The sequence below is a fragment of the Cynocephalus volans genome, chromosome 3, assembly GCF_027409185.1.
Source record: "Cynocephalus volans isolate mCynVol1 chromosome 3, mCynVol1.pri, whole genome shotgun sequence".
In the NCBI taxonomy this organism is placed as follows: Eukaryota; Metazoa; Chordata; class Mammalia; order Dermoptera; family Cynocephalidae; genus Cynocephalus; species Cynocephalus volans.
The window spans coordinates 104,582,036-104,594,818 of record NC_084462.1 but is presented as its reverse complement, the minus strand read 5'-3'; the positions used below and the strand labels follow the sequence as shown (position 1 = coordinate 104,594,818).

The 12,783-nt window shown below is 36.2% G+C and overlaps 1 pseudogene; it reads right to left on the bottom strand.

The window, feature by feature from the left end:
• Positions 1-3,584: 3,584 nt before the first annotated feature.
• Positions 3,585-4,340, bottom strand: LOC134372647 (olfactory receptor 4K13-like; annotated as a pseudogene).
• Positions 4,341-12,783: the final 8,443 nt, after the last annotated feature.

Genomic DNA, 12,783 nt, shown 5'->3' with positions numbered 1-12,783 from the left:
TTTTATTTATTATTAGCATATTCATTATTAGAAAAAGTGATATTTCTTTATGCCCTTTGCCCAAACTATCACTTCCCAAATCCCTTCCCTCCCTCCCCCCATCTCTAGTATTCTTAGGTTTGTTCTCTCCTTCTGAAAGTTCAATGTATTGTTGTGGTCTTTTCTTTCTTTCTTTCCTTCATTCCTTCCTTCTTCCCTCCCCCTCTCCTTCCTCCCTCCCTCACTTCCTTCATCTGGGCAGCCAGTCATGATTAAGAACATGCGTTATTTCTGTTTTTTAGTCTGGCTTATTTCACTTAATACAATTTTCAACAGACTCATCCATGTTTCTGCAAAGGGCACAATTTCATTCTTTTTTATACTACTGTCTAGTGTGGAGTAGACTGTGGCCTGTACAAAAAGTGTGATTCTTTGATTATCCTCTCACACACTCTTTCCTACTCTTAGTATGGGTTTTAAAAAATCTCAGAATATTACAATTTATACTCAAAAGGGTACTCAAGTTCCTTACACATAGCAAGACCAATGTCTAATTGCTAAAATTTATTATTGTACATTCTTACTGAAACTAAAACCAACAGAAACAAAGCTACAATAATGTACATAGATATAAAAGAAATCAGGTACTAAGATCACACGAAACAAAGGAGCAAGAATTTCTTGATTGTTGTTAACATTATACAAATCAGTAAGCTCAGGAATTTTTACTTTTGTAGGCATGTTTTTAATTATGTTAACACATATATAACATCAAGCATGTGTCAGGCACTGTTCTAAGCCTTTGATATACATTAATTTATTTAATGCTCTCAATGTGAGGTTGGTATGATTATCTTCATTTTTACATTGGAGGAGGTTGCAGTGCAGAGAGATGAAACAACTTGCCAAAAGTCACAAAGCTAATGGTGGTAGAGTCACATTTCAAACTCAGGCATTCTGAGAGAGGCACCTCCCCGGAGAGGCCCGAGATCTGCAGAGACCATGCACCCTGTGGTGCCAGCACATGAATGAGCAGGTAGACTTCGCCACTGCTGGACCCCATCCCCAGCCCGGCTGAGTGCACAATGACAAGAGAGGCACCCCCACCAAGAGAAGCCTGAGTCCCATGGAGACCACGATCCCTGTGGCACCAGCATGCAGCTGAGCAGGTAGGCCTCACCACTGCCCGACCCCATTTGTCGCCCGGTGGAATGCGCACCAACCAAAGAGGTGCACCCCTGGAGAGGCCCGAGTCCCATGGAGACCATGCAGCCCGTGGTGCCAGCACATGACGGAAGAAGGTATTGCCACTGCCAGATACCATCCCTAGTCCAGAAGAGTGCATGCCAACCAGAGAGGAACCTCCTTGGAGAGGCCCGAGACCCACGGAGACCACATGCCCAAGGCACCAGAAGGAAGCTAAGCAGACACTGAGGCAGCCAAGCCAAATTGTCAGTCCTGACAGGATCCTAGCCAGACAATTGTGTCAAACCAGTGGACCATGAAATCCCTTGCCACAATGACTAAACAATGAAGGAAAGATACCATAAATATGAAAAACCAAGAAAGTACACCACCAAAGGGTAATAACTCTCAAGCTCTGGATCCTATAGAACTAGAAGCCATTGAAATTTCTGACCAGGAATTTCGAGTGATAATTCTAAGGAAACTAAATGAGATACAAGAAAACTCAGCTAGACAACACGATGAAATGAGGAAAAGTATACAGGACCTGAAAGAAGAACCATACAAGGAAATCAATGCCCTGAACAAGAATGCAGCAGAGCTTGCTGAGCCGAAGAATCCATTCAACGTAATAAAAAACACAACAGAGAGTTTAACCAGCAGGCTTGCAGAAGAGAGAACTTCTGACCTTGAAGATGGGCTGTTTGAAATAAGACAGGCAGACAAAAAAAAAGAAAAGAAAAGAAAAGAAAAACGAAATAAAACATTGAAGAAAATCTAAGAGAGATATCAGACAACCTAAAGTGCTCAAATATCCGAATCATGGGTATTTCAGAAGAGGAGGAAAAAGGAGATTGTATTGAAAACATATTCACCAAAATAGTGGCAGAAAACTTCCCAGGTATAAGAAAAGACACAGATCTTCAGATTCAAGAAGCTCAAAGATCCCCAAACATATTCAACCAAAAAAGGTCTTCTCCAAGACATGTTATAGTCAAATTCGCAAAACTTAAAGACAAAGAGAGAATCTTAAATGCTGCAAGAGAGAAGCATCAAATCACCTGTAAGGGAGCCCCAATCAGACTAACATCAGACTTTTCATCAAAAACCCTAAAAGCCAGAAAGGAATGGGATGATATATTCAAAATACTAAAAGACAGAGATTGCCAGCCAAGAATCTGTTACGCCACAAGACTATCCATCCAAAATGAAGGACAAATAGTATACTTCTCAGACAAACAAAAACTGCAGGAGTTCACTACCACACAACCACCCTTACAAGAAATTCTCAAGGGATTACTGGGTTTGGTACCTAAAAAATAACTACCACTGCCATAAAAACTCAAAAAATATCGAAACCCACTAGTAAAATAAAAATGCTAACAAGAAGAGAAGAACAAAAGTTTATCTACAACCCAAGAAACCAACAAACACAGAAGACAAACAGTAAATCAGAAAGAAAGGAGCAAAAGGCACTTAAGACATCCAAACAAAAATCAATAAAATGCTAGGAGTAAATCAACACTTTTCAATAACAACTCTTAATGTAAAAGGATGAAATTCCCCAATCAAAAGACACAGACTGGCTGACTGGATTTAAAAGGAGGATCCAACTATATGCTGCCTTCAACTGACCAACCTCACCTACAAAGACTCACATAGACTAAGAGTGAAAGGATGGAAAAAGATTTGCCATGGAAATAGAAATGAAAAACGAGCTGGAGTAGGTATTCTTATAACTGATAAAATAGACTTTAAGCTAAAAACCAAAAAAAGAGATAATGAGGGCCACTACATAATGATAAAAGGATTCATGCATCAAGAAGACATAACAATCCTAAATATATATTCACTCAATGTCGGAGCAGCCAGATTTATAAAGCAAACTCAATTAGACCTAAAGAAGGAAATAGACACTAATACCATAATAGCAGGGGACCTGAACACCCCACTGTCAATACTGGATAGATCATCTAGGCAAAGAATCAGCAGAGAAACACAAGATCTAAACAAGACTCTAGACCAATTGGCCTTGGCAGATATCTACAGAACATTCCATCCAACAACCTCAGAATATTCATTCTTCTCATCAACACATAGATCATTCTCCAGGATAGATCACAAGTTAGGTCACAAATCAAGTCTCAACAAATTCAAAAAAATCAGAATTATCCCATGTATTTTTTCAGATCACAATGGATTAAAATTAGATATCAATAACAAATGCAATTCTGGAAACTATACAAACACATGGAAATTAAACAGCATTCTACTTAATGACATATGGGTCCGAGAAGAAATCATGCAGGAAATCAAAAAATTTCTTGAAACTAATGAAAACAATGATGCATCATACCAAAACCTATGGGATCCTGAAAGATCAGTACTAAGGGGGAAATTTATTGCATTAAATGCTTACTTCAGAAGAATGGAAAGATGGCAATTAAACAACCCATTGTGGACACAGCCTTGGAGGATGCATTCAAGGAGTGCTGCTAGAGGGTGACCAACATGATGATGTAGGACATGAGCAATAGATTGAAGCAGACCAAGGACAGGAGCCCACTGTCTGCAATCACCAAGAGCTCCAGCATATAGGTCTCAGTACAGGCAAGCTTGATGACCAAGGGGAGATCGCAGAAAATGCTGTCCACAACATTGGGACCCACAGAAAGGTAAACCCACCGTGAAAACCATTTGGCTTGTGGTATGTATGAATCCAATTGCCCATGAGAGCAAGAGAAACACAATGAGCACCCTGTGATTCATGATGGTCTTGTAGTGTAAGGGTTTGAATATGGCAACATGCCTGTCGATGACTATAGCTATCAGAAGAGACACCTCACCACCCCAAAAAAGTGCATAAAAAACATCTGGGCCATGCAACCCCACAAGGAGATCATCTTGTGTTTTCTAAGGAAGTCTGCAATCACTTTGGGAGTTGCCACAGAGGAAAGACATAAGTCAAAAAATGATAAATTTGACAGAAGGAAATACATGGGGGAGAGAAGATGGTTACCAAATATCACAGAGATAACAATGAGGAGATTTCCCACAACAATGGCTATATAGACAAGAAGAAAGATTGCAAAAAAGTTTATTTGCATTTCTTGAGAGCTGGAAAGTCCTAGCAGGATGAACTCAGACACACTTGAGCTGTTATTCAGGATATCCATTTATCCATCTGCATGAGTATGTCATAAATCGTGTAAAGGAGGAGAAAACACAGAAAATCACAGAGACTAATAAGACAGTGAACCTAATTATTACTTATGCATTTTTGCTATCTATTCAGGGAACTCACCCTTTTGGCAATGTGATTGCTTTGGAGATGTTCTTTGGTGTTTTGCAGTTTGAGATATTTCACAGAATTACAAAGCCAGTAGAAACTGGTGTGGATATGGAGCCAATTAGATCAAATTTGTGACCAGGTTAATATGAAGCAAGGTCAGAAGAACATTTGAGTGAACTTGGTCTCCCTTCATTTTCAGCTCCAGACCAGACTGGGAATGAACACTTAGTTTATTAGAATGATAGGGAAGACTTTTGAAAACCATCTGGGGAATAGGTTTTCATCTTTTGTAGATCTAAGGAAATATATCAACGAACACATTTTTGTCATATCTTCAGTATGCACTAAAATGTCTGAGTACTACATCATATCAAAAAAATATCTTTCAAATAACAAAATGTGCATTATGGTCCCCTGAAGGGAACTACAAAACACTAATTTGATACCGTCCCTATACTGTTTATATAAAATTTATATATTTTTGGTTTTTTTTGTAGGCAACTATATAAATGTATTCCATATGTTCATTCTTACGCAATTGTTGGAAGATTGGATTAAAAGACCATTTATATCTGATATTCTTGTTTCATGCATGTGCTTTGACATGTAGTAGGTGCCTAGAAATTCCAAAATCAGCATCATTAAAACTAGGATGTAGTGAAGTTGACTACTTTAGTCTTGTTCAATTTTTCTCCCTCAAAGAGATGTAAGAAGTGAGGTGAATCATTAATCCCTGTTTACTTAAAGTAAACAAACAAACAAAACATAGGCATATTGCTTGACAGTATCTTGAGGAAAGTCACTGTACTCTTTGGATCTTTGTTTCTTCACAATGATTTTCTCCACGGTTCTTTTAATCTTAACTTTTTCCAGGATGGATATAAGTCACAGATATTGTGTCACTGACTGAGGTGAATTCAGCTAAGCTAAGCGAATTTTATGAAAATGAATACAGTATCTACATTTAAAGAAGTCAAGGAATGGTCTACATTAATCTGCTTAGTTCCAATCCTCCTCTTTTGGCTGGCGGTAGGACTATTATCCAATTTTTATTACTAGCTCTTTGCCCATCTCCAGTACTCTTGTTGTTCTTATCAGAGTCCAAGACCCAGACCTAATGCCAATTGTGAAAGAAGAAAATCAAATATATGTGATTTTTCATTGTATTTCTTAATGTTTTCATCACAGTTTAAAAGTTAAAATTACAGTATCTCTGGCTAACCATAATGAACATGTATTATAACTATGCATGAATACTGCCATTAAGGCAGATATTTTATTATAAGTGGCACATATGCAAATCATTATATTTGGCTTCATCTTTCAGAGTAATGTGAAAACAAATTTGGCGAGGTAATAGAATTTGAAAGTAGAAATGTTTGATAATTCTCATTCACAATTGTGAATCATTTGTTCATCGTACTTGTACTCTTACAGTAAGACAATACTGTTCAGCTGCAACCTCTGGATTTTCTGTGTTTATGCAAAGTGTACAAATAAATAGATTTGCAGGAGCACATAAGTTTGCAAATGTAGAGTCCCAAACTATTCAATTTCCCCCAAGATCTTTCTAGCTCGATTAGTGTTTAAATACTTAGACATTTTTAGATTTTTGTAGAAACATGAAATTTCCTCAAATGATCCTCTTCATAAGTCCTAACAAGTGTAATAATAGCATTAATATTTTATGAGTGGCAGCATTCTATCATTTTCCAAGCTATGGGTCAGGCATTTTATCCTTACAGTCCTATTACTTAACCTCTTTCAAAATAATTGCATCCCTGAAAGCAAGAAAGTAACTTTCTATATATTATGCAATAATTCAAAGAATAAAATCGTTTGATCTGATCAGTATAACCAAACAATTTAAACATACCCAGATTCTTTCCTCTAAGATAATTTATTTGGGTTGGATTGTAAAATTATTTTCTTAACTTCCAACACAAAAGTACAAATTTTTATATTTTTTCGATTGTAACAAAATCTAACTTATTTTATTTATAGTTCAGTTTTCCTCTTTCCAGCCTTCCCCTGAGTTATGATTTTGGCATTTGTGTTTTATTACTGTGGTCTTACGTAACACTGTAAATGCAAATAGTGTAATAGGTATAGTATACAGGTAGAGTAACATATCAGAGTCATGTAACCTACCAGTTTGCACTTGCACTTGAAAAGTAACACCATTATGGAATCCTGGATGCTTAATCTTCATCAATCATTCATTTTATTTTCTGCTCTGGATTCAAAAGACAACTGTTTTTAAATGTATCCCTTGATAAGAGGAATAAAGGAGAAATCTCATATGATTGTTATTAGATCCCTCAGAGACTGGCAGTAAAAAAGGAATGGGAATTGTTAAAATAGCCATTCTGCCATTACAGAAAATGAGACACCATTTTTCATCTACCAAATTGGTGAAGTTTTAAAGGCAACAATCAATACTCAGGAGACTGTAGAAAGATAGAACTAGAGGTTAGTTATAGAATTATTGTGTGATGCTCATATATTTGCTACAATTATTTTCTACAGTAAACATTGATAACTGTTCTATTCAGGCAAAATATAAATATTCTAGATTAGTTTTTAAAGTTTTGATTGAAAAATAAAAATGTATGCATTTATGATGTACATGTTATTTTGATATATATATACACACACACACACATTGTGAAATGGCTAAATCAAGCGAATTAATGTATTTATCACCTCACATAATTATCACTTTTTCATGATAAGAAGATTTAAAATCTACCCAGAAATTTTCAAGAATACAATATATAGTTTTTAACTGTAGTCACCATGATGTACAATAAATCACTTGAACTTATTCTTCCCATCTAATTGAAATTTTGTGTCCTTTGACTAAAATCTCCCCAGTTACCCCATTCCCCCACTTCTTGCAATCATCAAATGCTCTCTGTATCAATAAGCTCAACTTTTTCTTTAGACTCTGCATATCAGTGGTATTTGTCTTTTCTGTGTCTGGCTTATTTCATTTAACAATGTCCTCCAGGTTCATCCATGTTATCACAAATGACAAGATTTCCTTTTTTTTAAAGCCTGAAAGGTATTTCATTGTTCATATATATATCATATTTTCTTTAACCATTTATACATTGATGTTGGTGCATTTATATTTACAATTATTATATTTTCTTGGTAAGTTGACTCCTTTATTATTATACAACGATCTTTTAATCTCATTTTACAAGTTTTGATTTAAAGTCTACTTTATAGGATGTCAGTATATTTACCTCTGGCCTCTTATGTTTTCATTTGCATGGTATATCTCATTCTGTCCCTTCATTTTCAGTCTGTGTGTGTCCTTAAAGGTAAAATTAGTCTCTTGCAGGCAGCATATAGTTGGGTCTTGTTTTTGTTTGTTGGTTAGTTTTAAAACCATTCAGCCAGTCTATTTCTTTTGATTGGAGAATTTAATACATTAATATTCAAGATTAAGATTTATAGGTAAGGACTTATTATGGCTATTTTGTTAATTATTTCTGATTGTTTTGCAGATCCTATGTTCCTTTTTTCTTCTCTTACTGCCTTTATTTGTAATTGGATAATTTCCTCTAGTGATTTGCTTTCATTTCTTAATTTTTATCATTTGTGTATCTACTATAAGTTTTCACTTTGTGGTTACCATGAAACTTACACAAAACATCTTATAATTACAGAAGGCTATTTTAAGCTGATAACAACATAACTTTTATCACATTAAAAAAAAACTTTATACTTTAACTTCACTCCCCTACTCCATATTTTGTTTTGTAAAAAGATGAAAACAGCTAAATATTTCTGTACTCTATAGCTCTGTGGTTACGAGCTTGTGCTTGTGTTCCAAGGAAACCACAGGCTGTCAGCTCTCAGCTCCTTCTTACGTAGATAGATAAAGCAGGCTAGCACTCAGCGACCCCTCCTCACGCAACCCCACTTCCTGCCCTCATATCAAGGTGTGATAAGACCCTTACCCAAAAGCTCCCTTAAAGACATGTTTATGTGGAAAGTTTTATGCTCTGCTGTGGCTTCAGCTTCTGCAAGCCAGCTGTGCTCACAGTTGCAGAACATCCTGTGTATCTAACAGGATGTCACTAACTGCCAGCTTAAAGTTAGCATAAGTAATGCCATTTTATATAAGATTTTAGAAGTAATAAGGGGGGGGAAGGGGGGAAAACGGATAGATAGTCTACTAACCAGCGCAATCTGCTTCTGTGCAACCAGCTTGCTCAAAGTTAGCAATAGTAGAGCCATCTTGGAGTTCTGTGTACCCCAGGAGGTCGCAGAAAGGGCATCCCACCCTGTTCCAGGAAGGGCACATACTCTCCCAGTTCCAAGAAAAAGGGAAACAGAACCAGCAGATGGTCGAGTGTTTATCAGTAATATGCCTGGGGAGGAAATTGCCTAAGAGCAGATGTGTGCTAACCAATCAGTTTAAAGGTCGCTTAAGTTAACCAATGAAACCTGCTCACTGCTATGTCTTCTTGCCGCCAGAAAAACTGCCCCAGAAAATGTATAAAAGACAACCCAAAAGTCTGTCAGGGTCTCACCTCAGCTGTGCGGTGTGACCCCAACACGTTGGAATAAATAAATCTCTTGCTGATTGCATCGCTCCTGGTCCTGTGGTCTCTTCAAAGTGTGCCTTCCAGTTACATGTAGGATAAGCTCCTTGGAGCAGATCTTACAGTTTTTGTTGTCACAATTTACATTTTATATATATATTTTTTATTTTTTATTTATCAATATACAATGTAGTGGACTTTCATGTCTCTTTACCAATTCCTCTTTCCTCCACCCTTTTCCTCCTCCTCCCCATCAACATCATCTATTCACTTTTCTTATTAAGTTCAAGGAATTGTTGTGATTGTTGAGTATTCTTCCTCCCCACCCCCATTTATTTGTTTGTATATTTATTTATTTTTAGCTCCAACAAATAAGTGAGATCATAAAGTATATCTCTTTCTGTGCCTGGCTTATTTCACTTAATATAATTTTCTCTAAGTCCATCCATGTTGTTGTGAATGGCAGTATTCCATTCTTTTTATAGCAGAGAAGTATTCCATTGTGTAGATATACCACAGTTTCCTTACCCACTCATCTGATGATGGACATTTGGGCTGGTTTCAACTCTTGGCTATTGTAAACAGTGCTGCAATAAACATGGGAGTACAGGTATCCCTTCAACATGATTTCCATTCCTCTGGATATGAATACAGCAGTGGAATAGCTGGGTCATATAGTAGATCTATCTGTAATTTTTTGAGGAACCTCCATACCATTTTTCATAAAGGCTGCACCATTTTGCAGTTCCACCAACAGTGAAGGAGGATTCCTTTTTCTCTGCAAACTCAACAGCATTTATCATTCTCAGTCTTTTGGATATTAGCCATCTTAACTGGAATGAGACAGTATCTCAAAGAGGGTTTGCCTTGCATTTCCTGAACTCTGAGTGATGTTGAGTATTTTTTATATCTGTTGGCCATTCATATATCTTCCTTTGAGAAATGCCTATTCAGCTGCTTTACCCATTTTTTAATTGGGTTACTTGTTTTCTTGCTGTCAAGTTGTTTCTGTTCCTTGTATGTTCTGGATATTGATTCTTTGTCAGATGTATATTTTGAGAATATTTCCTCCCACTCTGCTGGTTGTCTTTTCACTCTCCTAATTGTTTCTTTGGCTGTGCAGAAGCATTTTAGTTTGATATAATCCCATTTGTTTATTTTTCCTTTGGTTGCCTGTGCTTTTGGGGTTGTATTTACAAAATCTGTACCCAATCCTAGATCCTGGAATGCATCCCCTATGTTTTCTTTAAGGAGTTTTATTGTCTCAGGATGTATATTTAATTCCTTAATCCATTTTGAGTTGATTTTGGTATATGGTGAGAGGTATGGGTCTAGTTTAAGTCTCCTGCATATGGATATCCAGTTATCCCAGAATGACTTGCTGAAGAGGCAGTCTCTTCCCCAGTGAATAGACTTGGTGACTTTGTCAAAGATCAGATGGCTGTGTTTGAGCTAATTTCTGAATGATTCTTTTCTGTTCCATTGATGTGTGTCTCTGTTTTTATGCCAGTACCGTGCTGTCTTGGTTATTATAGCTTTGTAGTATAGCTTAAAGTCAGACAGTGTTATGCCTCCAGCTTTATTTTCTTTTGCTCGATTGCTTTGGCTATTTGTGGTCTTTTGTTATTCCATATGAATTTTAGGATAGTTTTTTCCATTTCTGAGAAAAATGTCATTGGAATTTTGATGGGGATTGCATTGAATCTGTAGATCACTTGGGAAGTATGGACATTTTCACAATGTTAATTCTTCCAATCCAAGAGCATGTGATATCTTTCCATCTTCTTGTGTCCTCTTTAATTTCTCTCAACAGTGGTTTGTAGTTCTCATTGTAGAGAGTTTTCACATCTTTGGTTAACTTTATTCCTAAGTATTTTATATTATTTTTGGTTACTATTGTAAATGGGCTAGCTTTCTTGATTTATTTTTCTGCATGTTCACTGTTAGAGTATAGAAATGCTACTGATTTTTGTGTGTTGATTTGGTATCCTGCATCTTTGCTGAAATCATTTATCAACTCTAAGAGTTTCTTTGTAGAGGCTTTTGGCTGTTTGATATATAGGGTCATATCATCCATAAACAGTTACAGTTTGACTTTATCTTTTCCAATCTGGATGCCCTTTATTTCCTTCTCTTCTCTGATTACTCTGGCTAGTACTTCCAACACTACGTTGAATAGGAGTGGCAAGAGTGGGCATCCTTGTCTCATTCCAGTTGAGATACTTTCTGTCTATACTGAACTTATAGAGAGTCTTTATCATGAAAGAATGCTGAATTTTGTCAAATGCTTTTTCAATGTCTGTGGAGATGATCATATGGTTTTTGTCTTTGTTTTTCTTGATGTGGTGTATCTCATTTATTGATTTGCATATGTTGAACCAACATTGCATCCCTGGGATGAATCCCACTTGATCACGGTGTATTATCTTCTGTATGTGTTGCTGTATTCTAATAGCTACAATTTTATTGAGGACTTTTTGCATCTATATTCATCAAGGATACTGGCCTGTAGTTTTCTTTTTTTGTATCTCTATCTGGTTATGGTATTGGGGTGATGTTTGCCTCATAAAATGAGTTTAGGAGAAAGGTCTCTGTTTCAATATTTTGGAATAGTTCATAGAGAACTGGTATCAATTCCTCTTTAAAAGTGCAGTAGAATTCTGCATTGATGCCATCTGGTCCTGGGCTTTTCTTTGTTGGGGAACTTCTGATAACAGCTTCAATCTCTTTTATTGCTATTGGTATGTTCAGATTTTCTGTATCTTCTTGGTTCAGTCTTGGTAGTTTGTGTGTGTCCAGAAATTTATCCATTTCCTCCAGATTTTCAAATTTGTTGGCATATGGTTGTTTATAGTAGTCTCTAATAATTCCTTGTATTTCTGAGGTATCAGTTGTAATATCAACTTTTTCATTTCTAATGTTTGTTAATTGTGTCTTCTCTCTTCCTTTTTTAGTTAGTCTTGTCAGTTTTATTTATCTTTTCAGAAATCCAGCTTTTTGTTTCACTGATCTTTTGTATCATGTTTTTGTGTTTCTATTTCATTTAGTTCGGCTTTGATCTTAATTATTTCTTTCCATGTAGTAACTTTGGGTTTGGATTGTTCTTGTTTTTCTAGTTCTTTGAAGTGGAGTGTTGGATTGCTTACTTGCCATCATTCCATTCTTCTGAAGTAAGCATTTAATGCATTTAGTCCTGCTTTTGCAGTATCCCACAGGCTTTGGTATGATGTGTCATTACTTTCTTCAATTTCAACACATTTTTTGATTTCTTGTTTAATTTTTTCTTGGACTCATGTGTCATTAAGTAGTTGTTTAATTTTCACATGAAGTATAATTTCCAGAGTTTCATTTGTTATTGATTTCTAGTTTTAATCCATTGTGATCTGAAAAATACATGGAATAATTCCAATTTTTTGAATTTGTTGAGACTTGATTTGTGACCTAACATGTGGTCTATCCTGGAGAATGCTCCGTGTGCAGATGAGAAGAATGAATATTCTGAGGTTGTTGGATGGAATGTTCTGCAGATATCTGCCAAGTCCAATTTGTCTGAAGTGTTGTTTAGATCTTGTGTTTCTCTGTTGATTTTTTTGCCTAGATTATCCATCCAGTGTTGAGAGTGGTGTGTTCAGCTTCCCTACAATTACGGTATTAGTGTCTATTTTCTTCTTTAGGTCTAATCATGTTTGCTTTATAAATCTGTCTACCCCAATTTTGGGTGCATATATATTTATTACTGTTATGTCTTCTTGATGGATAGATCTT